At 43.4% G+C, this 26528-nt stretch overlaps 1 long non-coding RNA gene across 1 annotated transcript in view; it reads left to right on the forward strand.

The window, feature by feature from the left end:
• The first annotated feature begins 14752 nt into the window (after positions 1 to 14752).
• The window catches only part of LOC118178104, a 46589-nt gene continuing 34813 nt past the window's right edge, over positions 14753 to 26528 (forward strand). The window contains exons 1-2 of the long non-coding RNA XR_004756068.1: positions 14753 to 14972; positions 18698 to 18815. This is a non-coding gene — a long non-coding RNA (uncharacterized LOC118178104). The remainder of the gene's footprint in view (positions 14973 to 18697; positions 18816 to 26528) is intronic.

Below are 26528 nucleotides of genomic sequence, written 5' to 3' on the forward strand. Positions count from 1 at the left end.
GTGAGGTGAATGCATGAAAAATAGTTACCCTGGTTTAATTAACATCAGTAAAATCAGGACTAACTCAGAATTAATGCTAAATTTTGATTGCTTCCATGAGATCAGAACAAGGACATGAAGTGGTAAAAAAGGCTCTGCTTTTATTCACAAAGTGTTTGAATCATAGTCCATTCAAGTCTGTGCAAGGACAGAGAAGAAAATCAATGACCTTTCCTATCCTAGGATAGAAATGAGCTGATCGGTGCAGCACAGTATTATTTGCTGCTCTCTAACTCTCTCTTTAGTCCTGCAGAAACAAGGCTGGCTTTGTGCACGTCAGATGTAGAGTCACTGAAACTGCTTCTGTACAGAGAGGGGGCAGGTGTAGCACTCCACAGCGCAAAGCTGAGCCTTTAAATTAACATTAAACAAATGTTGTAAATATCAGTGGGCAAGGAGGAAGGGAACCATGTTGGCCGAGCCATCTAAATATGTTTCTGCTTGCCAAAGGAGATGGCAAGAGCTCAGTGTCTCCTGAATCGAGCTGCCCTTTGTCTATTCAAAGCAAGAGCAGGAGGGACAGGGAGGTGGTTCTAGCTGCAGAGACCCCATCACCCCCAGTGCACACAGAGGGGCTGTGGGATTTAACTCAGCCTCATGTAATAGCAAATAGGGCAAGTTATTTGAGGAAGGGTGATTCAAAATTGAAACAACTCTGTTCTTTCAAGCCTCATCTTGTAATTGAAATATTCATAAAGATCCTCATTCAGCATAAGACTATTGTGGGAATATTTTAAGAATTCAATGATTTTGCTTTTACAATGTGCAAATTCAGCAACACTAGCCTGCATTTTCTGAGTGCAAATAAATCTTGTTTTTGACCCATCACTCTTTCAATATACCTTTGCTTAAGGGAATTTTATTCAGATTGAACAAAATGGTGTTTCTGTAGCATGCACAAACAGCAGATGTGGGCTAGGCTGAGAAAGCACCAAACTAATCGTTCTGATTGATGAAGGTTTCTGGGGTTCATGTCACAAAAACCTAATCTCCAGATATATTTTACAATTGTGCTTTGGTCCCCAAATCCTGCATGGATTTACAACTCAGAAAGCTAAATGTGGATAAAGCCAAAGGTTAATAAAAAATTCCATGAACCTGTGTTTCTATGCCATAGAGGAAGCAAATGCCTCCCCCCTTCCACCCGTTACCCGAACATCCAGTAGTGCTCACGGATGTCTGTGTGCAGCTAACTAAGCAGCGAAACTGAACTGTCTATTCCCATTGCTCGAAAGTGAAAGAAATGCACCATAGGAAATCGTAGAAATAGGACAGCCTGTCAGATAAAATACCTGACGAGAATCAGGATGGCAACTCTAGCCCTCCGTGTTTATGCAGATTTATCACTGAATGAGAAGAAAAACTCGCAGTAACAGGAAAAGTAATGACGGTAAATGCTGTTCAGTATGCATACCCCCCCATGTTTGTTCCGGGTTGTTCTATCATGTGTCCGTCATTTTCATGCCAAACAAATGAGCAGTACAATCACTACTGAATTCACGCCCCATCTGCCTCCCTCGCATACGGTAGCAGAGCTCAGCTGTTTCTCTTCCTCCCAGAATAGAAAGAGGAGAGACAGATGCCAGGTGCAGGCAGAGAGAGTCATTGCCTGATGGACCCTTGAAGGAAGGCCATGAGGGGCTTGTCCTTCCCCGAGTGAAACTTCTCTTGGCTGCCAAGCCGCATAAAGAGACAGACCGCATGGCTGAAACAGCAGTCGGGAGAGGAGAGGGAGTAGGACCCCAGATCCTGCGGGGCAGCTGGAACAACACTCCAAGTACCTTTCAATAGCAGAGAAAAGGCATTTTTTTCACATTTAATTTCACAATGTCAGGTTTTATTGAATCATAGTTGTCTCACAGCCTTGTGCTTCCCCTGCCTGTTTTCTCTGCCCATCTGCTTTCAGCCTTCTTGCAGTGAGCTTGCGAGCTCCTGGGTACAGGACTGCCTCTGTTGTGTCTGCAGAGCAGCCAGCGCAGCAGGGCTGAGCCTTGCAGTTATTCCTGCAATACACATGATAGACAACCATAATAATGAACTGAGTGAATAACTGGTCCTAGCTGGTATAAATGAACAGCTAGCCTAGAACAAAGAGCTGTGCTTCATTACATACAATATTGAAGGACGCAGCATAATTGATGGCTAAGGCAATGGGCTGGGACTCAGAACTTGTGCTTTATCCCTGACTTCCACTGACCCCCGGTACAATTCTGAGCGAGTCGGTGCTTACACGTGGTGCTTTGTTTGTCGTATCTCTTTAGGCTCCAGTTCAGGAAGACCCATGAGCATGTTCTGAATTTTAAGCTGGCTGATTTTCTGAGTTGGGATTGATGACTGCAATTTCACTGAGGCAGGAGTAATTTTTTATTCTGGGTTTGTACAGCAGAGAAGTGGGATACTGTCACAGGGCATCGGAGAGCCCTTTAGAGAAGGGTAGGTCATCTTGCCTGTGATTTCTCTCTGATCAGCATGGTCACTGGTGTGGGTAGGAGCCAGGCTTGTCCGGGAAAACCTTTGGGGGGACCAGATTGGATGGCAGACTCGGGCACAGGCACGTGAAGGCGTGCCCAGGTCTGTGTCCCACCAGGCAGCCAGACAACCCTTAGGACGGGGCTGTTTGACAGTTGCACAGACGGAACGCAGCGCCTTGCTGGGGGCTGCTCACTGAGCCCTCTGGCCCTGATGGTTCTCGCCAGCCAGAGCACTGATTTGTGTCTGTGTCAGCCAAAATCAGCCGGTGCTTTCCACTCGCAGCCAAATCCCCTAGAAAACCAGGACTTGCTATGGGTTAGCCTGGCAGAATGAGAACTGCTCTTCTTCACCATTTCTGAGCTGTGTCCCTGCACTGTGCAGTCGGTCCAAGGCATGTGATCAGTTTGTGCCTTGTTTTGATGGTTGATGGGGGGTTATGTACTGTTCAGAGTAAAGACAGTTTCTGTACCTGGAATGGTAGTTGTTCCATTTACATAAACATATTCATTAAATTGCCTGAGCTGTTGTACTCTTCAGATGAGTTTTCTCCCTCCCTAGATCTTGGCCGTTTCAGGCTTTATTTATGGCTCTCCTGACCTTTTCATTACTCAGTCTCTCATGGATCCTGTCCTCTGTATGTTACCACATCAGTTTTTCTTGTCCTGCTTGACATTTATTTTTTATTAACTGTAGATAAAGCTGTTTTTCTTTGTTTTCCACACACGCTTCTTTCGCTGCTCTTTAGCTGGTAGAAGCTGTCACTCCACAAACACATGGGAAAATTTCCTTTCTTCAAATTCTGAGATTTTCCATCAGGAAACAGAAAATTAAAGCTGGGCATAAGGTTAATAATATAATTCCCTCCTGGGAGTTACAGAGTGGTCACATGAAAATGAGCCTCACTGGTGACCTGCAGGGTCTAAGTGTGTTCCTCGATACCTTGTGACACACGGAAAGTATCCACTGGTCACTGGAAAAGGCTTCTGTGCCTCCTGTTGTGCAGCTGGCACTCCTTCCTATTTGGGCAAAAAGTGGGAGCACATGATTATCTTTTGGGTATGCTGGAGAGACATATGTTGAGGTTTCCAGGCCGGCTTAACATATTTGCCATGCCTTTAGACGAGGAATCCCTTATTGTTACTCATTTAACTGAAAAATCACAGTGAGTCAAAGTAAGCAGAAAGCAAGTAAAGGCACTTACTGATAAAAACATCCCAAACAGGAGTACTTGTGAGAGACCTAGGTGGAGAAACACTTCCATTAGTTCCTCTTTATCTGGGACCTACCATTAGTTCCTCTTTATCTGGGACCTATATTGACCATTCCTAGTATTTAACAGAAGCCTCCGTTTGCTCTAAGATCACATGTTGTCTTCTGTATTTTACTGGCTACTTAGCAAATCCTTGCCTCAAAAAGACAAAATTTTCTCAATTTTTGGTGACTTATTTTGGATGTTTCACTGTGAAGTGTCCTACATTGAATGTATAATCTATTTTAATCTGCATACAAGCTTATTTATACAAACACGTAATTGAAATAGATGTATAGCTCATTTCTGACACTAATGGATGGTAGAAAAACATAAGCTAATGCCAGATCTCACTAAAATTAAATACTCCAGTTCTGCTCAACAGAGCGAGTCCAATTTGCAAATGCCACCTCAACTAAAAAGTTCTCTGTCTGAATATGAATATTATGTTCTATATTCCCAAATAGTTGAATATTTCACCTTGCTTTTAGGTGAAAAGTCAAAAATGGATCTCCAGATTTCCTGCTGGGCATGGGTATTGTATATTGACCAATAGTATTTGCTACTCTGTGTACAAGGGAATATCAGACATCTGGAAGAATTAATGAATATTCAAGGAGTTCTGTTCTGCAGCGATCTCCAGCTGATAGCAGCGTTCATTCATACGCATTTAAGTAAAGCTTAGATCTGATCATTTTTCATAGACCTTCTTTAGCAGGGAGAAAAACAATCAGGTTGTACTTTTATAGAGTGAATTTGAAATTAAAATTAGACATTTGGTTGTCATTTCAGTTGTAAAGTAGCCCATAGTTCTGATGGGGGGGGTAGGGCAGGAATTCCAGTTGTGTTTAATTTGTATGCAAAAGACTTGGTTAGACAAAGTATGAAGAATTCTTAGATGCACATCATATTTCTGTAGTGTGGTGGGCTTTTCAACACCATCATCAGATTAGTTCTTGGAAACAGTTGTTCTCTATATTAACATAATATGTTCCACACACAGTAAAACAAACTGTTTGGCCTTTCAAATGAGAGGACCCCCAATCTTCATAAATATTGAATTGTAAAATCCCCATATTGGGAATACAGCTAATTCTTCTCTTTTTCACCAGCTGTGAACTGCTACATGTGATGTATGGTACAAACTCACCAGGAAAGAGGAGCAAATTGAAAACACTACCCCTGTGGGTTCCCTTATTAGACTTGAAGTGACTGTGAAATTCACAGGACACAGCTCATTAAAACAAGGCTGGCAATCTGTGACCTCTTGAGTAGGAAGATAAGATCCATGCTGAAAAACAGGCTGTTGCCTTGATTGTGGGGTAACTCAGCTACAGAGGAGAAAAATGTGAAAAGCTGCTTATTAACCCACTCATTACCAAAGCACACAGATCCTTATAAACTGCATCTTCCAGAGGCTGGGTAAGCAGAGGCCAGGTCACTCCGTCCCATCTCCAAATGAAGCAGTGGGACCCCTGGGCAATTGTCATTTCCCAGCACAGCTCCCACTCCGTGGTATGCAGTGCATAACACAATGAGAATTTCCGTGCCAGTGTATTTCATCCAATAAAACAGAAATTCAGCACACTGCAGGGCCATGAGGTAGTTGCTTTATTTTTTCTTACTGTTACTTTTAAGCTGTATTTGAGGATAGGGCCTAATGTTTGCAGTGGACACCCTGAGCCAGGGGGAGTGCATCAGCAGGAGGAAAGTTTCAGGATGCGCAGAGCTCCCCCATGGAACAGCAGTCCCCTTGGGGAGCGTGGTGCTGAACTCGGGCTGTTCAGGAACTGGGATTTAGCAGCACCATGCTTTGGATGTTGAAAATGTAACTTACAGGAAGAAATGTCCTGACTATTGTAAATCAACATAGCTTTATAGAACTGTCTGAAGCCAGACAAGACTGCAGTCTGCTGCAGACAATCTGACTTGCCCTCAGGCATAAGTCCTTTAAATTCCTGTGTGAGTACACACTATCTAGGGTGCTTTCTATTATGTCAGTACCAAGCCTGGTACAGTACAGTTTGGTACTGAGTATTCAGCTACGGGTTGTTTTCACTGAAGAAGAGAGCAGGATGATTTTTCCATGAACTTACTCCAGGTTCTCATAAATCCCATTCTCATACCACTAGAACCTGGCGAAAAAAATATGTCAAAAAACGTTAACATTTGCTGCTTGAAAAAGCAGATATCCTAGTAGTTAGGTTCAATCCGTAAAGTGATCATCTAATTCTAGTCTGACATTTTCTGTAAGCGAATAAACCTGCATCTTAATTCTATGCCTGTCAAAGCTTAAATAATGCAACATCAGCTTTTAACATGATTGATCCAAATAAAGGCCATGAAAAATGTAGCCTGGTTGGAAACATTCAATGAAATAATACATCTCAAAGAGGGTTCCCCCCATCCCTGCTAATGTGAAAGAATTGAATTGTGGGAAAAGAAAAAATGAGATGAGAACACTTAAGCTGCTGTCGCTCTGCGTGAGGGAGAGTAGAAGCTGAATACAAAATGGGCTCAATAATTATGAGCGAGATTCATGCTCTAGTGAACTAGGAAAGACTGCTCTGATGCCTTATGAAAATCAGGTTCTGTTGAGGCGTGCCAAATTAGATTTCCAAAATGACCAGTCAGTCACATCTAAAAATCTTGGCTCCACTCTCCACGGAAGAGGAAAGAATTAGCAACCCTTATTTTTGACATGTGGAGGATTGGTACCCTATTTGTAACATTCCCTTAGGAAGAATGAGAAGTGGGAGTTCAAGAAACAGTACTCTTATAAATTTCTCATGCCTTTTGCGCCAATCTTACTGCTCTTTTCAGGGACATTGAGGTATGTAAAAGTATCTGACGCAGTAACAGTAAGGAAAGCACTTTATACTGTTATGGTAGTTGTCCATCATGTATGTGAAAGCATCTGTAGCCTCTGGGCCATTGATTTTTATTATTATTATTTGTTTATTTGGTTTTCAACTGCAAGTAGGTACTAAATTCATCCTGCTGTAATTCTGACATAAAGAACCATCCTTTTTCTTATTCAAGTCAATTCAATGATTCAGTTCTTACATAGTCTACTGATTGTCTCAAGGTTGAAATTATTGTCTTTGTAAAATGATTGTGAAACAGAGGTCTGGCTCCTAAATGTTTTATTCTTGTATCAGTAGTTTTAGTGAGTGAACTTAACTTTACTGCAGGTAATTGTGTGTGCAGGGAAGCCTCTAGCTCAATAATGCTGAAAAGGAGAGGTCTTTTCAAATGTCCAGACTGCATGAAGCACAGAAAAGAAGATAGCTAGGTAGGCATGTAGAAGGAAAGAGAGAGAAAAGCAACCAGAGAAAGAAAACAAAGTGAGAAAACAAAGAAAGGAAGAAAATTAGGAAATTACGTGTTTATTTTTAGGAAGTATTTATTCTTAGACATGGTAAGTTGCAGCCAGGCTGGGTTCAGTAAAGCATTTGTACGCAATGTTCTGATACACAGGCATCCAAATACCCTTCAAGAGCCCAACACAGAGGGTACAGGTTGGCCAACCCTCCTTTAGCATGGTTCATCCCAGGAAAAGTGTCTGATTTCTTTTGCACCTGTGCTATTAATAACTGAGGTGGAAGAGTAAAATTAATAGGTTTTGAACACTAGGATCATTCTTTAAAGTCAAATTATATCTGGCACACACATTTATTTCCATCCCAATTAAATATATGACCCTCTTTCTTTAAATAGTGCACATTCCAAAGATGAAGTAGAAAGTTACTGGAAAGACACTAAACTGATATCAAGAGGATTCATATTTCATGTCTAATTGTCACTGAGATGGATGGTCTGGGGATATTTCCAAGACTACGTTTGGGTTTGTAGCCACTCTTTGAACACATCTGACTAAAGTCATAGCAGCTGGTGAAGGATGGGAGTGGCGATGTGTCCTGCAAGGCAGTCCTAAAGCCTGTAGGATGAGCTGGCACAGCCTGGCGTTGTGATTACACAGGGAGCCTTTAACACTCCTGGCAATGTGGGAAAATTTGTTCAGCGATTAAATTACAGGGCTGTTTGCCTTAAATTTTGTTCCTCGGATGGGTTGGTCATGAATCCATGGCTGACCATCCCTTGCTGGATGATTGTGCTCCCACTACTGCTGGTCACAGAAAATAGCAGGAAATTTGCAGCTTGGGTGGAATATACACAAAAAATGCAGGCCCTTGCTGAGAGGATGCTCTTCTTAGATAGCTTCAACTCCAAACTGTTTGCAAAGAGAGAAGGGATAAACTGGGCAGCAACTGTGAAGGAATGGAGTGAAGATACACTCCCTTGCTGCTTGTAACTCAGGCCAGAACAAACGGGGCCTCTCCTCTCCACCCTCGATAGCCCTAAGTGCTGACAGCAACTCTGGTTCCTATTTGTTTTCCCTCTTCCTATCAGAGCACATGGCTGTCCAAAGGAGGAATCCTTTCACACCTATCTGCAAGGTCCTTGAGAGGTGTTAAGAGTAAACTAGGTGTGAACAATGGATGAAGTGGGCACACACATGGAAGCTGAGGTGTGAAAGCATTTGCTCAGTAAAAATAGAACTAGGCTGTTGGCAGAAAGAGGTGTCTCTAACAGATAAACCTGGCAGTGATTGACAGGAGGTGGGTTTGGGTTTTATTAATGCATCAGGCTAAATCCATTATGAGGATGCACAGAGAGTGTAGCAGGACAGGTGATTGTAATTTGTAATTTGTAGTTTGAAATTTGTAGTTTGTTCCTTAACACTGACAGAAAGGAACCTTTCCTGATTCTGTACAGAACAGAACTGAAGAATGGCTGAGCTTGGAAAGGACCTCTGAAGATCATCTAGTCCAACCCCCCTGCCGAGCAAGATCAAACAACCTATACCAGAACAATCAGAACAACCAATACCAGCTCGTAACCTGTGCCTATCACATCATGTGCTTAAATGGAATAGAGAATAAATGAGCGATCACCAGCTATTACTGATCTAAAGAAAAATAACGGGCTTTACTCCTGTTTGATTTTGGTGGGCTTTATTGTGGAGAAGCTGCAGCCCTTGCGTCCTTAGCCTGCATCTTGATGATCCTCTTTGATCATCCTTTGGCACTGGAAAGTTTCTCTGTGTGCATAGTTTTAAAGAGTGAAGGTGAAATATTTATAAATCAAGCTGGTTGAATAAGCAATAAATTGCAGTGTGGGTTTGATATGAACATCCCTCATGTATAACCGTCATACTACAGATTGCAATACTGCCTTCAATCCACAGATCTCATACATCCACATCCCACAGAGATCAGCATATTACAAGCAGAAAGCGATTTACCAGGCAAGTCACAGTTCCTGTCTATATTACTATATGATATATGGCACATCTGATGTAAATGTAGCTGGAGTGCCATAGAGAAACCTTTTTTGCAACACAAACAAAGAGCATTAGACTAACAGATGTGCTATTCAAGAGATAGATATCTCCTTTGGATTTACACTCTTTGGCCTCCTGTTTATTTTGCTGCCTCACTCAACAAGCTACTGCACAAGGTCTAACCTGTCTTCTTTGCTGCCAGAAAGGCTACAGCAAAACATGGAATTACAAGTATCAACAACTGTGGACTGTCCTGTGTCGGCATACAGAACAATCTCCCAAACAGGCAACCAAACAGGGGCAGGGACAGGAAATGTGAGCCAAGCAGTGGATCTATTAAAATCAATGGGATTTTTGCCACTGGCTTCAGTGGGTTTCAGATGGGCCTGATGGGAGTGAACACTGTGAATGAAATTTCAGACACCCCATGGCTATAGATGCACTTATTTTTAAAAGCATTAATAGCGCATCTAAATTTAGAGTGCTGCACTTTTGTTTCATTAAGAATTCTACTTTGGTTCCAGATAGACTGCACTGAATCTGTCCCCAGAATGGCCCACACTCCATTCTGCCTGATGCACAGCATAGCAGGATCCTTTATTTTTAAAATGGCCTCATCTAACCTGCAGCTGCTAGGAACTTGGTGTCTTTTCTGCATTTGTTCTCATTCTTGGAATTTGAAACTCTGCTCCACTCTGCATGTAATGGGGCAAGCGTTGCTCAGCTGAAATCACTAAAGAGAGCTGATTTCAGCCTAAAGTAGAATAATGAAGCCTTCTAAGGATGTCTACATAGAAAAAAAAAAAACCACACACATACTAGTTTGCAAACATTACTCATGTTTGAATTTCCCTTCTCTATCATCTGTGAGCAAGCAGTTAGATGCATTCACATGTTTCTCCTACATGGGGAAGCTGATAGACAGAGTTGCTGAAAATCACAGTCTTCAAATAAACAGCACTGCTGCAAAAGCAAAGCAGGCATCCTAATGCTGAGCCACCTCACCCCTTCTTTAGGTGTTGAGCATCCAACTTCCAGGACTTCAGATGATCTCAAGAGTCATTGTGATGGGCCATATGCTATGTGAAAGCCTGCAGAAGCCTCTGGAGAAAAAAGAGTAGACATTACAGAAGTCAGGGACCCTGGCCCAAACCTTGAAAATTATGGACAATGATGCATAGAATCATCATATGCATAGAAACATGCATAGAAACCCTGCAGTGTTCAGGTGGAACCCATGGTTTCTGGTACCAAAAAGGCAAGTTCAAAAAGGCAAGTTCAGGGGAGGAAGGAGTACTTCCTTTAGCTGTAGAGGTCTGTGTCATTCTAGGGTTTGCACCAGGGAGAAATAAAATTAAATGCTTTAAATCACAATATATTATACTTCCCCAAAACATTCTGGTAATGCCTCTTTTTGCCCTTTTTGTGAAAGTATACCTCAGTGTGGACCTATTTGCATATCTAGGAAATTGTATTATTTTAAAAGGCTGAGAGCTTGTGTCACTTCAGCAGATGGACTCGAAATCCCTATTTTGCATTTTGATCATTTTCCTTGCTGGCCTCATTTGTTAAGGGCCAGTAGGACTGTTAGACCAAAGGCACTTTTTATGATCTCATGGGATTCAGTAAATCTGACTTTCTGTTTTCCATGGAAACCAGAGGAAATAGTTAACGAAAGCTCTCCAGCTATACAGTGTGAGGGATTAGGTGAAGAGGTGTTATTTGTTTGTTTATCTGTTTTTAAAGTAAGGCAAATAAGAGCACCATGCTCAGAAGCAGACCAGGACAGTGTTCTCCAGATCTTCAGGCAGAGTGTGTTCCTGGGTTTCACTGTCTACTCTCTAAACCTTCCTACCTGTATGTGTGGACCTTATTCACACTCACATCCAGAGTGCAAATCTTGTCTGAGGAGCTCTGACCAACTTTGTGAGCTGATTTGGTCTAAAGCTTAATAAAGTGACTACCCAACTGGCGTACTCAAAGCAAGACACCTCTGTGCCTCCCCTTTTTAGAAGAGTAGTGCCAGCACTCCCTTAGAGCCCAGGCCACTCTCATTTAATCTGAGACTCCTGCAAAAGCAAGGGCATCATCAGTTTTGCACATCAGCTTCCTGATGCAGCTTGCTGGTCTGTGCCACGATCCACCAAGCTGTCGGTGCTTGGGCTTGAAAAGTATTGGAGAGGCCACAGACCTGGGCTGTGGCCAGAAGGATGTTTATGAATTAATGTAGAGCTGTGTCCCGGCGGATGGCTGTCCACTTGGGGTGTCTGAGGGGAAAGGTTTTCATGTGTACTGACCTTCATCCTCTTGTGCCTCAGTTTCTCCTTTCCTATGAAATGCGATATCTCCCTCTCGACCGTTCTGGGGCTTTACTGATAAAATGTTAATGCATGTAAGGGAGGCATTAATGGAGCTTTGTTGTTGGTTAAGCTTTCTCCTGTGTATCTGGACTGTGGAGAAAAATCTCCCTGCTGCTCTCCCTTGGTATTTTTGCATAGCCAGTCACGTCCCTGACAGCTCGACAGCTTTTCCTTGGGGAACCACCGTCTCCTGCTTTTTCCCTGGGAGGCCATGCAGGAAAGAAGAGCTATGATTTAACAGCAGAGCAAAACGCTCAAAGCCCCACAAACACATAGAGATTAAATGCCTCTCCCCACCTGGATTCCCAAGTAACTTGCAGAGTCTCAGCATGCTGTTTCTGGAACACAATTGTGTCTGGAAAGAACCTATCTGGGTATTATACAGCACAGGGCATATTTTTAAGTCCTTTCTTCTTCCTATTATCCCCCTTTTCGAGGTCTTTCTCTCTTTGATTTATGAATTTGGAGACCATCTTTAATTATACCCCTTGAACAGCTGCCTGAAGCCACGCTCTCCAGGAGTTAGACAGATGCAGTGTGCAGCCCCCCCAGTCTGCATGGCAACATGCCGTGTGGATGACCATTAATACACAGTGTGAAGGGCACAGTTGCCTGTAGCGGTGCTATTTGAGGTATGAATATGTGCATGCACACAGACCCTGTCATGCACATACACGTGTACACATTTTCTCTCTGCTCCATAGCCAGTACACCAGAGTGATTCCTGCAAGGGGCATATTAGACACAAAATCTTCCAGTGAGGGAAATCATCCTGGATGTAATGCCTAAAGGCACTTTCAGTGCTGGGAAATAAGGGCTCATGAATGGCAATGATGAAAATCCATTGCAGTGCAGAGAGGTCTGCACACTGTCTCACTTGGACTGTGCTGCAAGCACCAAGTCCAGGTTGGGTCTGGACACCCAGCTTTCTCTCCATAAGCTGCTTGGTAAGGCTCTGTCAAAACTGCAGCCAAAGGTGGGACTGCCACGTCTGAGCGTGAGGCCAGGAGGGCATACCCAGCTGCCTATAGGAACATCTGGGAGCCAGGTCCTGAGGCTGAAGGTGCTGACTTGTGCAGGTCTCCTCTTCCCCACTGACTGAGGGATCACCCTCTCCTGTGCATGGGAGGGTGCAAAATTGGAGCTTCTACTTTTTCCATCTACGAGGAAATCCTATTTCAGCTCCCATAAATAATTTCATACAAAAAAGCTTGCAACAGCTTTCCCTTGGAAGTAGGGAGATTGTTGTCAAAGCCTCAGGAAACCCCTTTGATGTGGGGCAGGCAACTGGGAGAGATGGTAATGAGATGCTGGGACAACTTCAATCACCAGCGAGGGAGATCAGCATTTCTGAAGCTGACGGAGCAGCACATTGCAAGGACTATCATGCTGTCAGCTCTACACTGACAGACCAAAGGGGTAAGGAAATGGCTGATTAAAAGCTTACAGATGCCCCAGACTTTACTGCTTTAGGGACATGACACTGAAGGAAGTTCTGAGCTTGCAGATTTCTGGAAAAGCTTTTTCTGGTTAGCAACTGAGGCAGCAAACATTCATTCAGGTAGCAGATCATATTCTTATGTCCACTTGACTGATGCAGGACTCTGCAGAGTCCCTTTCTCCCCGTGTTGCAGCCTGTTAAAGTTGTAAATCATTCGGGACAGGAAATCTCTTACACAGCTCAAAATAGAAAGGGATTTCAGTCCTGGGTGGAGCATATTGATATCGCAGTTATAAATACAATGCTAGCAACAGAACTCTCCGGTAAAATGGCTTTGTGCCCAGCCACATTAAGGCCTTTAATTTAAGCAAAAGAAGTAATGAAGTAGACCTGAAACCTGCAGATAGAGATTGTTTCCAGGTCCTGCTTATTAACATTCAGCTTCACCTCCCTCGTGTTGCCAATCACAGGCCACTTCTGTGGCTATTACTGCAAGAACTTACATGGAAATGCTGTTTTGGGGACCTGTTCTAAGCCGTTTCCCAGCTGGAGACAAGCAGGGGCAGCCCGCGCTTGCCCCCCGGATATGTCACCCGCTGCAGCTCCGGAACGGATGCATTAGCCACTTCCTGATATTTAACCTGACCCTTCCCATCCTTCATCTCTCACATAAATACTCCTACTGATATTTTTTTCTGGGGCCAATGGGTACAGTAAAATATCCTGCCACTTGCAAATCCTGCAGTCTGGAGGCAATTTGACCTATCTGTAATGGCGTGAGCTTGCCTCAGGAATTCTGCTAACGTTACGTGATGGTATTGGGTTGCTTACCTTCCCCTAGCATCTGTCTAGACAAGAAACTTTGCCAGATAGTGGCTGCCTTCAGCACAGCTCCCATAAAAATAGCAAAGATGCTAAATACAGTCCCCAAGCCAAATTCCTTGTGGCGTAGCTCTGCTGGAATCACAAGAGGCAAGATCAGGCTCAGCATCCTTTGCTGAATAAGGTAAAAAGATGCAGCAGAGTTTTGAGATGGGCTAAATCTTGAAAGTCTGACTGGAAATCGGAAATACAGATTATATGCCAGGCTTTTTTTTTTTTTTTTTTTTTTTTTTTTCTTAACAAATGTACTTCTGGTAACTTGAAAGTACCATTGGGAATCTTGCCTGTTGCAAGCATGGCACTGGTGAGAATAACAAAGAAATTACATTTCTGTGGCTGGGATTGCTAATCAAAATTTAAGAATAAGAAACTCTAGCTTCTTGCTAGAATGCACCATTCTTGCTTTTTTATTTTTTTCTAATGAAATCATTTCTTCAGGATAGAGAAGGGAATTGCTTTTTTCCTAAGTGGACATTTTCATGAAAAAATAATTTCCAAGTTTTCATTATGTTTTTGAACAAGGACTCAAAAGTGAAACATTTGTTTCCTCCCCTGACATCCTGCAGAAGGCAAAAAAAAAAAAAAATAGGAGAAAAATAGAGAAAAATAAATAAATTCCCAACACATTTCTGTGGACAAACAGAAAATCCATTAAAGCTTGCTCATTTTGAGGCACCAGACTGGTATTTTAATAACTCCTCAAAAAGAAAAACCCACAACAATTAATTATTTTTGGTGGATTTCAGCTGTAGCTCCCCAGCAACACAGACTGACCAGTGAGAGGCAAGAAGGAGCGATGGGACTTTGCTGACAGGCAGATCCTGTTACCCCTCCCAGGCACTCAGGGGGACTCCATTAAGTTGCTGATTGCTGCTGAGGGAGTAGGGTTTGGAGAAGAAGGTGCAGGGTTTGTTGGTTGTGTTTTTTTTCTTTTTTCTTGTGATGAATAATATGGGTGGAATTTGGTTTTGCTCAGAGGAAAAAAAAAAAGGTAGCTTTGGTTTTGCTGGATGGAACTCTGTGTCAGTGAAATGTACTGTTGCACATGGTGTGCTGCTGCTCCTTGACCTCTCTGCTGCTCAGCTTGCTGCTTTGAGCTTTCTGTGTACTCATGAAGTGAGTTCAGTGCCTTCTGCCTTGCTTCCTCAAGGAAGGGAGCAACAGCCATGGGGGAGAAGGGAGGTAAGGAAAACCAGGCATAAATTGCACGTTGGCCTCGTAGTGGTGTGCAGGAAGACAGTTGGCTTTTTCCAATGTCTCAAGCCTTTGAGGCATGGTTATTTGGTCCTCAGGGTACTGAGCGATGGTGCCCTTCTCAGGGCAGGTCCATGCCCTGTTCTGTGGGGCAGGTAACCAGCAGGTTACAAACCTGTTGTGGTTGCTTAAAATTGCTGGCTGTGTTTTGGAGTCTGGTTGTCCTACCTGTTGTTTGGGCGATCGATGTTTACATTAGCATCAGGCAGTGATCAAACGCACGCTGCATCTCTGCTAGTAGCTGCTTTGCAAAGTAGTCCCAGCTCTTTGCACTAACAGAGGTAGTACGTGGGTGTCTGGAGGTTATACTCTGCTCCATGTGCCTGGCTCTTGCTAACAGTACCGACTTGCTTGCCCCACAGCCCCTTTTGCCCCTACCTCTCCTTTGGTAGGCTGTACGTTCCTTGAAGTGTGCCTCTGCCACAGCACGCAGCAGTCCCAAAACCCGCATCTAATGTAGCATGTCTTACGGTTTTGTGTTTCAAAATATTTCATGTGGCTGATGTCACTCTCCCCTTTTGTAAAGATGGAGAACCCGAAGCACAGAGCAGAAAAATAAAGTAATGCTCTTAACGTAAGATCTCAAAAAAAATCTGTAGGGCAACTTATAGTGCCCTGCTCTGCGTCCTGTGCCCTCTCTGATAACCTCACTGACCTTCTCCTCAACTCCTGACCAGGACTGTACCTTTCACAGGCCCTGTCTCTGCAGTATGTCTCTTGTGTCCATCTGTCCCATTGTCCTCTGGATGCTCAGAAACACTCATCTTTTTCCTCTCAAGTTCAGTATGAAGCTTTCTTTCATGCAGCTGAAATCCCTGACACAGGATAATTTATATCCTGCTGAGATAATTAACCTTTCTGCTTTTCCAGTATTTGCAGTTAGTAGGTAGGGTTTGCTTTCTTTCTTTCTTTTTTTTTTTTTTTTTTTTTTTTTAATTGAGGCTCTGATTGTCACCTGACTGTCTTGGTCCCCAGGCACCCCCTTCATTGCAGCCCCAGCAGGGGTCTAATGATAGTTTCAGACATCAGCACAACAGTGACACCGAATGCTCCTGGTTAGTAACCTCATGTTAGTAACACACAGTTCATGATGGCCTAGAGGAGAGCAAGGAGGGAAGAGGTTGCCCACTCGCCTTTGTTCCAGCCAAAGGGCCTGGAGGGCTTGTAGGTGCTGCCGTAGTTGGATGCTTATTCAGCCTAGGTGTAGGGGAGCTCAGGATTTAGGAGGCTTGGCCCAGGCTCTGCCCCTGGCCAGTCCCTTACACAGTATCATAAAGCGATTTCTAAGTAGGTCAAACACACACTTCTTGAGAGTGTCATAAATACATCTGTGCAAGACAGAGGAAGAGCTGCTTTACTGGGCTGATACGTGCTTTCTCTTTTCAATTCAGTGGGGTCAGTGCCTTTTCTTCTGTCCCCAGTGTGCGCTCCTTCCTATATGTTCAGAAAGCACCAGCCACCTCTCCTGAAAACAGCAACACTCAAAATCAAGAACAGGCAATCCAACCTGCCCTTTTCAGTCCCTTGATCTTTACAAGGAGTTAATAATGGAGTCAGCTCTGCTGCGAGGTTTCACTTTATGAAATTATTTCAGGTTGATCACAGCGCATTATGAAGGGTTTCTAGTCATTAATAGGAACTGAGTTCCTACTGTATGAAGATTAATTTGCTGCATCAGCCATCTATTGGGTGAATAAGCCATGTGAAGATGCAGGCAGTCCAGCTATTAGCATGTTTATCAGGACAAATAATATGCTGGAAGAATGCCTGCACAGAGCGGCAGCTTCTGTTTCTTTCCAGATGGTACCAGCAGGATTTAAGAATACAAAGTGTTTGGCCAGCAGCTAGACCAAGCAACGGGGTCTCTAAACCCGTATCTTGGGTTTGCTCAACATGATGTGGGTTTCTGCTGTGTAAATACATGATTTTACAAGGCTGAGCTGCTGGGTGGTGCTGTGAGGCACTGAACTCCTTTTGTCCCATGCTCAGTCCTGCCTCTGGCTCCTTACCTACTTCCAGTTTTCAAATTTCTCATTGCTGTCCAAGTTTCTGCCTTTAAACTTATATTTCCCCTTCCAGAGGGAGTTGGATCTGTCTGCCTTCCAGTTTCCTTTGCATGTTCTGCCTAAATTCCCTCTTAGTCTGACTGTCTCGATGGGGAGCATATTCCATGCTCCCATTTCCTTCTCCTTGACTCTTTGCTCAGTTATTTCACCTTTTCTCCACACATTCTGCAGGTTCCCATCAGGTCTCGTTATTCCTGTGCCCACCCCCAGTGCTTCTCCCACCTTCCCTCTGGTGCATCTCTTTGCCTTTGTCTGGAGTCAGATCTCTGCTGAGGGGCTCCAGCCAGGAGACCGCAGGCATGGGGATGCTCTGCTTTCTTCTCAAGGATTTTGCTCTGATGGAGACAGGTGTGCTCACACTGCTGTTCTGAAGGGGAAGAAACTGTTGCTGTTTTGGAAGCTAATGAAAGCTTAAAGACAAATTTGACTTCAGGATGCACGGCTTTGTATGGGCACAGCGGACAAGCAGGCATGTCTGGGTGCAGATCGGAAGCTGGTGGACGTTGCTTCAGTGCCTGACAACCGTGATTGATCTCTGGCTGATGGTCAAGGCTTTGTTAGGGAACCCTGTTGTACTTTCTGAGCAAGTTAGGCAATATTTTCTGTGCATTACCACAGTTAAGGTTTTATGGAAGCCTCGTTCTGTTTAATGTAGCTGTAGTTGAGTTATAAATTAATAATCCCTGCTGCTGGGACTGCTGTGTAGCAAGATGGCTTTCTTGAATGTATGTGTAAATAATTCATGCTATTAAATTAGTTGTGTTCCCTGTCCACAGCTCGTTTACCTGCTGTGACTACAAATATTCCTCTATACAGTTGGAGGAGGTGTCAGAATATGCCAAACGTGAGAGGTTCATGCCTGCTGGAAAGAGCCTTTACCCCTTGTTAAATGGATCGGGAAACTCTTTTGACAGAGCGCACCAGAAAAGTCTGGCTTGTTAAACATGACACTCTTTACAGAAATATACCTGCTTAGACAAATTTTTTATCTGGGGTTTTTAGATCATAGGAAGATTCAGGTTTCATGAGACTGGCTTTCCTTGTAAACCGCAGTTTTGGGTCTTTCTCAAGCCCTCAGGCTCTCTTTTTAAGAGCCGCACTGGAATGATTTCACTAGCCCGTGCCTCAGTTTCCCTTCCTGTAAAATCTTTTTCTGCTTCACATGCAAATTCTGTAGGTTTTCTAACTTACCCTTTTTATTAAAATTCCCCTTATGTTTCTCTGGGAAGCAGAAATAGAAAATAGTTCTCTTCAAACTCTGGTTTGGCTCAGCTGCACAGGCATCAGCCATTCTGTGCTGCAGCAAACAGAGCATGCTAATAACACAAATCCTTCACAGTTAAAATAAAAAAGGGGGACATAGAGAAGTAAAGGGAGAAAAATAACCCTGAGCCCCAAAACTGTTGTTTGGAGTTTTACTGCATAGCCTCTGAAGTGTTTGCATCTTTTTGGCACTACCTGACGTTGTTCCTAAGAGCTTTGATGATGCTGTCTGTATTGCTTCTGTGTTAGCAAATGGTCTGAGACCACGCTAGTATTGCCTTTGTTGGTCGAATGTTGTCAATTCTTATTTATTTTTTTCCTCAGCCTTGCTGCTCTTGTCCGTATGTGATGATCCAGAGCAAGACTTGAGGGAATCCAGGGAAGACTGAATTGTAATATCTTCCATCTTCTCCTGACATACCAGAAACCTGATCATCGGACTGTAAGTAAGATAAATATGCTTTTATATGGCATACATAGCCTGGAAATTTGTTTTATTGCCAGGTTACCATCATATAGGATCTGGAAGCAATTGAAGAATTTAGTTTTAACTGTATTTTATAAATATTGATGAGATCTCTGAAACCAGTTTTTCTGTATAAAATACCCACATTTATGTTGGACACAAATACATGCGAAGAAGGTGATATTATTTAAACATCTGCTAAAGTCTATTTAGAAGACATCTGAAGCGAGGACGCCTCTGTGTATAAATAACGAGTACTATTACTCTGGGACCAATTATTCACTGGGAAAGCTTCTGAAGAAACATATCAGCATATTGGAAATCACTAATGGGAGATGTAAAGGTTTTTGCTGTAATGTTTAATGGGACTTTGGATAAATGTTTGCAGTGGTAGGAAAACAAGAAAGAAATAATCATATAGTTGCCTGAGCTGAAGAAAATGAAATAGGTGCTCAGTAACTCTGAAAGAACTTAGAGCTCCTCAGCTTTGTTTTTAGGGAAGTTTGATGGTTCTTTTTCTTGGTTAAAAGAGAGGTCTCTGTTAGCCTGAGTGAAAAAAAATCCTAAATATTGAAGGAACTGATTATGTTGTGGTTCTAAATTAGGCACCTTTCTAGCCCCAGTTTTCCTAGCAATTAATTTGTTTGTTCTGGTTGAGCTTTATTCCGGGATTTGCAAATGGTGTCTAGGAAATGCCTGGTCTGTCTAAAAATGTTACTGGAAACAGAGAGGAGTGGCCACTCCAGATTGCAGGGGCTGCATTGGTAAGACACGTTTTGTCCCAGTCGGTCGATTGGAGGCAGAGACAGAAGGAGGCAAATGGATGGAGAGATTGCTCACAAGCAAGAAAATGGCTTTTAATTTCTCCTTTTAAAGGTGTTGCAAACAAGCTCGGGAATGGTTTGTTCAGACCCTGCAGACAGACACAGGGAATTTCTCAAATACCCAGTCCCTCCCTCCTTGCTCTGAGTGGCAGACTGTTGTGTTGCTTTGGTTTTGGTGCTGCATTTTAGGAGACTTCCTCTAGCTGTAGTTCTAGCTTTTTCCACAAAACATGCAGTATAACGAAACATGAAATATTATCTTTTCCCCTAACCTATTTAAATGACTTGATTAACATTGAATTTTACTGAGTATGTCAGGATTGGAGACGCACCGTAAGAGAGAAATATAATTTAATAGGAAGGAATACACCGCTCTGGAGTAGTCCAGCTGCGAGATTAAAAATGTGGTTTAAAACAGACGAATGAACGGATGCACTGGGGAAGGAAGTTATCACACCCTTCTCTGTCACCTCCCTAGCCCTCCAAAATAGGAAAATAGAAAATTCCTCCCACAACTTGAAATGTGATGGCAGTATTCAAATGTCATAGCCAGTGTGCATCTCTTGCAAAGATTAAAAGGAATAACAAAGTTAAAGGTGATGGAAACGGATGATGCAGTGAGGCAGTGTGGAAGGGGAGTCAGTTGGGATTGAGATGTACGTAACCCTAAAATATATTGATCAAATGTATGAATGTGTCGTGGTATCCTCTGGGCTGTGGGAGTTCCCAGACTGTTTGCCTTGAAATGGAAGCAATTTAATCTTTAAAAATAATAATGAAAGAGCAAACTGTAAATGAGACCTTCTGGCAGACTGGCGGGGCTGCAGTCCCAGAGGTAGACGCACATGCTAAGATGACAAATGAGGTCATTAAAGTAAATAGTGTAAATTGAGTTTTGGCAGTGGGTAGGAATCCTTATTATGATGGAGGGCATTAATATGGGGAAAAAAGGGAGGGGGGTGGAAGAACTCATTGGTGACAAGCTTATCTGGGGCAGAGAAGCAGTGTAATTTTGTAGCAGTTCCAGCTATCTACTTTATTGCACAGTAAGCCCATTTAATTTAGCAGGGACTTTAGCAGGGCTTGTTTTAGAAATGTATTAAAGATTATAAAGTGTCACCTCACTAAATAGCATCCAGGATGCTACTTAACTTAGTCTGAGATGTTCTTTACTCCTTCAGTTTGTTCTGTGACTTTGTGGCACAGCGTTGCTTTGCATACAGATTTTTATTTATTTTTTTTTTTCCCAAGGGTTTCTTATTATGGATGTTTCAAACCTGATCTCTTGATGTCATTCTCTGGGTATGGGCAGTACCAGACAGTGGTGTGCTAGTCTGTTCTCATGGAGTGACCACGTAGGGGCCTCTGGATCTGTACATTTGGTCTTCTGACCTGCTCTGTTGGGTGCTGGTGACAGACAGTGACATCTTGCTCAGCACAAGAGCTTCTAACAGGTAGCTGCCATGGGTGCTTAAGGTCATCATGACTTTTAAAAGTTACTGGGCTTTTGTTATAGCTATAATGAGAATTACTGAGTAATTTATAATCCACTATACACAATAGTTTCTTTCCTTTTTTCCTTTCTTTCCTTTTTTTTCCTTTCTTTCCCCCTCCTGGTCAATTGGTACTGGAATAAAGCATTATTCTGGTAAGATCAGATGTAGCTCACAGGTTAGGGCACTGCCTGTGGAATCTTGAGCCCTTCGTAGTATTTCCCTCTGCTACCGGCCTTTTTGTGGCCTTGGGGACATCTGTGTCCCAGTTTCCCCACCTGTATAATGGAACTAGTAGTACTTAATTTATGTAAAGGCACCTTACAAAATGTTACTAATTAGGTGGAAGTTCATATGTTCCTATTAATACACTAGTTTTATATTTCCAGTTTTCTGAAGTTCAGTTTCTGTGCTCATCCTAATGCGAGAATAAATTATTTGTGAAATGCAATTTGGACTTGTGCAATACAAATCTCAGTGTCATGCCATCTATCTCAAACCTGCATGCTTGCAGACAGGCTTTTCTACATACTCCTGAAACATCCAGCATAGATAAGAGCCTGTTGGGGCTGGGTTAGCTATGAACATGCTTGTAAGTGACGATGTATCCACCCTGATAGTAAGTGAAGGCACAGAGCTTTGGTGACTCAGCCAAGGTCAGCCAGCAGGTAGTGAGAGAGGCATGCAAGAAAGGACAGAGCTGTGCTGTGACTGCTGGTTAGCAAACACAGCTTGGGGGCTGTTGTGCGCTAACACCGAGCCAAGTGTGAGTGCTGCTGGTGACTGACTGGCAAGCAGATTCCCTTATGGTTAGCGTTGTAAGGCAAGGCCGGAACTGAAGGAACAAATCCCACAGTGTTAATCTGGATAGTAAGGAGGATGGAAGCTAATAGTGTTAACTAATAATACGGGATGGGTTTAATAGAGGGGGCTGTTGTGCATTGAAATATATTTTTCCTACTTGAGTTGCAAAGGAAGATGTTCCTTTAAAGGCATATTTCTCTCTTACCTCTCCAAAAGCAGCTGCTTTTATTATATTTTACAACATGCCTTCATAAAAAAGGAGATGACAGAAATTTACTTCCTCTGCCCAGGAAATGCAGATTTCTTTTGAACCCACCATTGCATGATAATACTAATTTGCATGGACTGTTAGAAGGAATAAGCACCAAAGCTGCTTGATGCTGAGAATGGCACTGCCATTGTGGGAAGGAGGCTTAAGGACAGTTCAAGGCGTTTGCATTAACAAGCACTAGTGGTTTTGGATTTGGTAATCCCCCAAAATGCATTTCACACCAGCATCTCTTATGATTGCAGCAGGATGAAGTAATACTTCTAGAGGTTTTTGTTGCATACAATTTGAAGAAATTCTGTAGGAGAGGTGGGGGATGAGCAGGGAAATTGGATGTGAAGGAGCTCAAGTAGCACTTGAAATCATGAGAGTCCAGGCAGTCAGGAGCAAGCTGTACCAGGTGGTCTCTAAAATCAGCATTCACTTAAGCACTGGAAGGACTGGCAGCACGGACAGGCTGGTGGGTCTGCTGCTGCTCGTAGGACACGCATCCGGAGGCTTTTTACGTTGGATGTGCAGTGTGGAAAGCTTTGCGAAATCATTATCACAGAGTGTGGGGCAGTCTGTGGACTGGCTTTCAGGTCTCTTGTCACAGAGCTCATTGCTATTAAAATGTGACACAGAGCAAGGTGCTTGTCCCCTGCCAGCCTGGGTTTCTTGCCTTTATCAGATCAGGGTGGGACTGGTGCACAGCGTTAACCCCTTGTGCTGCTGATGGTTGATGCAAAGCACAGCAAGCTGCAAAATTATTTTGCTCCTTGTGCAAGCACAAAGCCCTTGGAACAATAAATGCTTGCAGCAGGTGCAGAGCTCTAGCTTTCCTCCCATTTCCCCCAACTGCAAGCCCAGCACGGATGCTTGCAGGGCAACAGGAGGATGCTAAGAGCTTGCTTGGGATTCTCCCTTTTGCAACTTCAGGGGAGACCTGCCCGCTGGCCTGCGTGTGCTCCCGTGCCAGTGCGGTGCAGAGGGGCTCAGAGGGCAGGATGAAACACTTCCTGACTTCTGGCATCAGCAGTTCTGTCAGTCCTGGCTGGTTTCCTTGGTTACTCCATGCAACCCTTCACCTGTGTGTGCTTGGCCAGTGTGCGCATGCAAGCATAAGCTTGCTCCGTGTGTGCACACAGATGTGGAACAGCCTTGGCGAGGCAGCTGTCGGGTCTGCCACCTCCCCATACACACTTATTTCCATAAAACTTCCAGTATCATGATCTGGCAGCCTGTTTCGACAAAGCTCCAGTGAAACACCAATTGTAGTCTCTGAAGTTTGATAGATAATTTTACGTAGTTCTTCCTTCTTAATTACTGCAGAGGGAATGTGTGCTCTGCTTTGCTGGGAGTGGCTAAACACAACCTGAACTGAAATCGGAGGGCAGTAAACGCTCCTGGAAAGTGGGGAAAATGCTGACTTTGAGAGGCTCAGCTGGCCTCCTGTTCCACTTGTGGCAAAAACCCCCACACAAAGTGCGGGAGGTCCTCATGCTGGGAAAAGATGCTGTTATTGCATGATTACATGAGATTTGTGTGGCTTTGTAGCAAAAGTGTGAAGGGCGGGTGTTTTTGGTGATCAGAGCTTTGTCATGATGAGAAGTGGGAAACTGAGCTGAAATTGAAGATCAGCCCCCAGCTGTGAGCATCTGAAGCTGTCTCCATGCTCTGCGGGTTCGGGAGGAATTCAAAGTCTGTCTTCACGCCGTTATTATTAGCTAGGGACAACTCAATGCTGGGAAAATGTTTCTAGAATATTGATAAAATAGCTATATTTTCTTTTGCCAAGAAATGTTCAAAACCTTTTATGCTGGAGAAAAACAGTAATTGGAAGAAAGAAGAAATATTTGACTCTTCTGTAAGTGGACCTTGAGCCACCTCGCCCCTGTGCAGAAGCCCGCAGTTGTGCTCAGTCAGTAGACCAAAAAAGTGGTTCCAGCGACACGAATCCCCAAACAGCAAATGTCACTTGAATAATAGATTGATTTCCTTATGAGTGCTTTTCCCTAAGTACTATACATCAATAACTAATTATTTGCAGGAATAATTTTGCAGATTTCCCATCCTAAATAAATTAAAGAAAATTGCAAGGTGCTCGAACCCATTTGTGAACAGAAAGAGGTAAAACTAATTATTCTCTTAGCTCAGATACTAATAGGCACATTCCATTTTTTTTTTTCTTACTCTCCTGCTTGTACTTGATGGAATAGCTGTTCTCAAACCATGGCCTTGCTTATCCTGGGGGAGGGCAGGGGGAGATCATTTAACGAAATTGGTCCAGAAGTTGAACTAGTTCATTAACTGTAAGTTTCTAGTGTAGTTTCAAACTTAATCAATGTTTATAAACCAATTGCATCTGTAATAAGGATTTGTACATGATGAATGACAGTAACTTCTAAACAAGCCATTCTGTGAGTAGAAGAGCAGTGAAGCCTGGTTTCTTGTGGTTTTCTGCTTCAAGGCATTTTCTCCAAAGCCTAATGAAACTTGCCTCCTGTAAAAGCCTTTCATGCCACAGGGATGCTGCTAGGGATTCATTCCTTATGCCCAGCTGCTATTTTCACGAAACTGATCAGAACTTAATTATCTTCAGGGCTTCTGTCCTGCAAAATCATGCCCTCCAACTAACTTTTAGATCTGGTTTTCTCACTAAATATATATATATATATATACACACACACTTTTCCCAACAGTGCATGGTGGAATACATTGAAACTTTAACTCCTTAGTAGCTAGCAAGTTTTCTTTCTGGGAAGTGTGTTTTGCCTTTTAGAGGAAAGGACAACATCTGTCTTGGATATTTATGTGTTTGTATTTGGTGGCAAGACAAAGACAAGTTTTCTCAGAGGAGCATAACAAGTCATATATTTGAATCAGTTTCTGTCTCTGCAGCTAAGTTGCTGCTTATCTTATCTTGATAAAATCCCCTCCGTAATGTCTCTTTCCAGCTCGATGAATTGCTTCCTAACATGTTCAGTATTTGCTATTGTTGCTGCAATAGCCTGGTATTGAAAACAGACCTGGTGAAACAACCTGTGAAACAACATGGATGTTGTGCCTATGCAAGGTGAAAGTTTGGTGGCTTTGCATATCAAAAAACATCCTCTGTCTCTTCTGGAGGTTCCCTCTGATCAGCTGTGGTGCTGGCAGGGAGCTGTATCCAGCCACGAGCTGCCACTGCCTGTCCAGTCGTGCACGAAACCCTCCCTTCTCCCTGCTCGCGCCCCTTTGCTCTCCCATTCATCGTTTCACCAGCACAGCAGTGTCTGTTCAGCTCTTTCATTTTTCAAATGTCAGCCCGTAACTCCATCCACGTTTGCTCCTGTGATGCTGATAACACAATTCCTATGGCTTAGTCTCTCGTCAAGCACTTTCTCTCCAGGGTATTCTGTTTTGCTCATTGTCAGCAGCTTTCTCTGGAGAAGCTAAATCCATCCTTCCCTCCCCATTTTCTCCTGTCCTTATGTTAAATAATCTGTCTGCACAGCTCAGCCAAAAATGGCTCTTGTAGAAAACTGGGCTGAAATCCCAAGTGTTGCCTGGTCACTAACCTGGAGCAGCAAATCCAGGGCAATTGTTTTTACCAGCTCGGCTCTGCCATGGCTCCAGTTCACCTCAAAGAACTGAGGCAGATCATTGACACTTCATCACAGGAGCTAAAATCGCTCCCCACTCTCCCGATGCTGCTGCTTGGTGACGTTGGGTCTGTGTTGGCTGCCTCCAAGTCACCTGGCTGAGCTCTTCCTCCAGCTTTCCTTCAAGCTTCTTTAAATGGGGACATCTGGGTGAAAATTAGTCCAAGTTACCCAGCAGTGTGAATTTAAAGTGGATTCCTTAAACTACACTGGCCGGTAGCATGTCTGCTCTTCTTCAGATTTAAAATGGCCTTAATTTGGTCATTCACTTCAAAGCTAAATTCAGTGAAGCCTGCTTTTGATTGCAGGTGAATGTGCCCACACAGTGGTATGGTCCAGTTTACCAATGCAAATCTTACTCAGGTTAGCTGCCCTTGTCCTCCACATGCCAACAAATCCCCGGGGCAGGATATTCCAGGGAATATGCAAACTTGGTCCATGCATCACTGCTGGCAGTGGGGCGTTTACACTGCCTTTGCACCAAGGCTGGTTCCCTGACCTTGCATTTTGTGACAAGCTTGTAAATGGCAGGACCAAAAGGAGTCCTGTTGAAGACCACCCTCCATCCCCTTGAGACCAAGCAGTGACCCTCATCTGTCCTCTCCTGTGCTGCTATCTTTGCCAAGTCCTCACAGGGGCTGGATAAGCACCAATGTCCTTATCTAGAAGAGCTGGAG

This window comes from Oxyura jamaicensis, chromosome 24, assembly GCF_011077185.1.
Source record: "Oxyura jamaicensis isolate SHBP4307 breed ruddy duck chromosome 24, BPBGC_Ojam_1.0, whole genome shotgun sequence".
Classification (NCBI taxonomy): Eukaryota; Metazoa; Chordata; class Aves; order Anseriformes; family Anatidae; genus Oxyura; species Oxyura jamaicensis.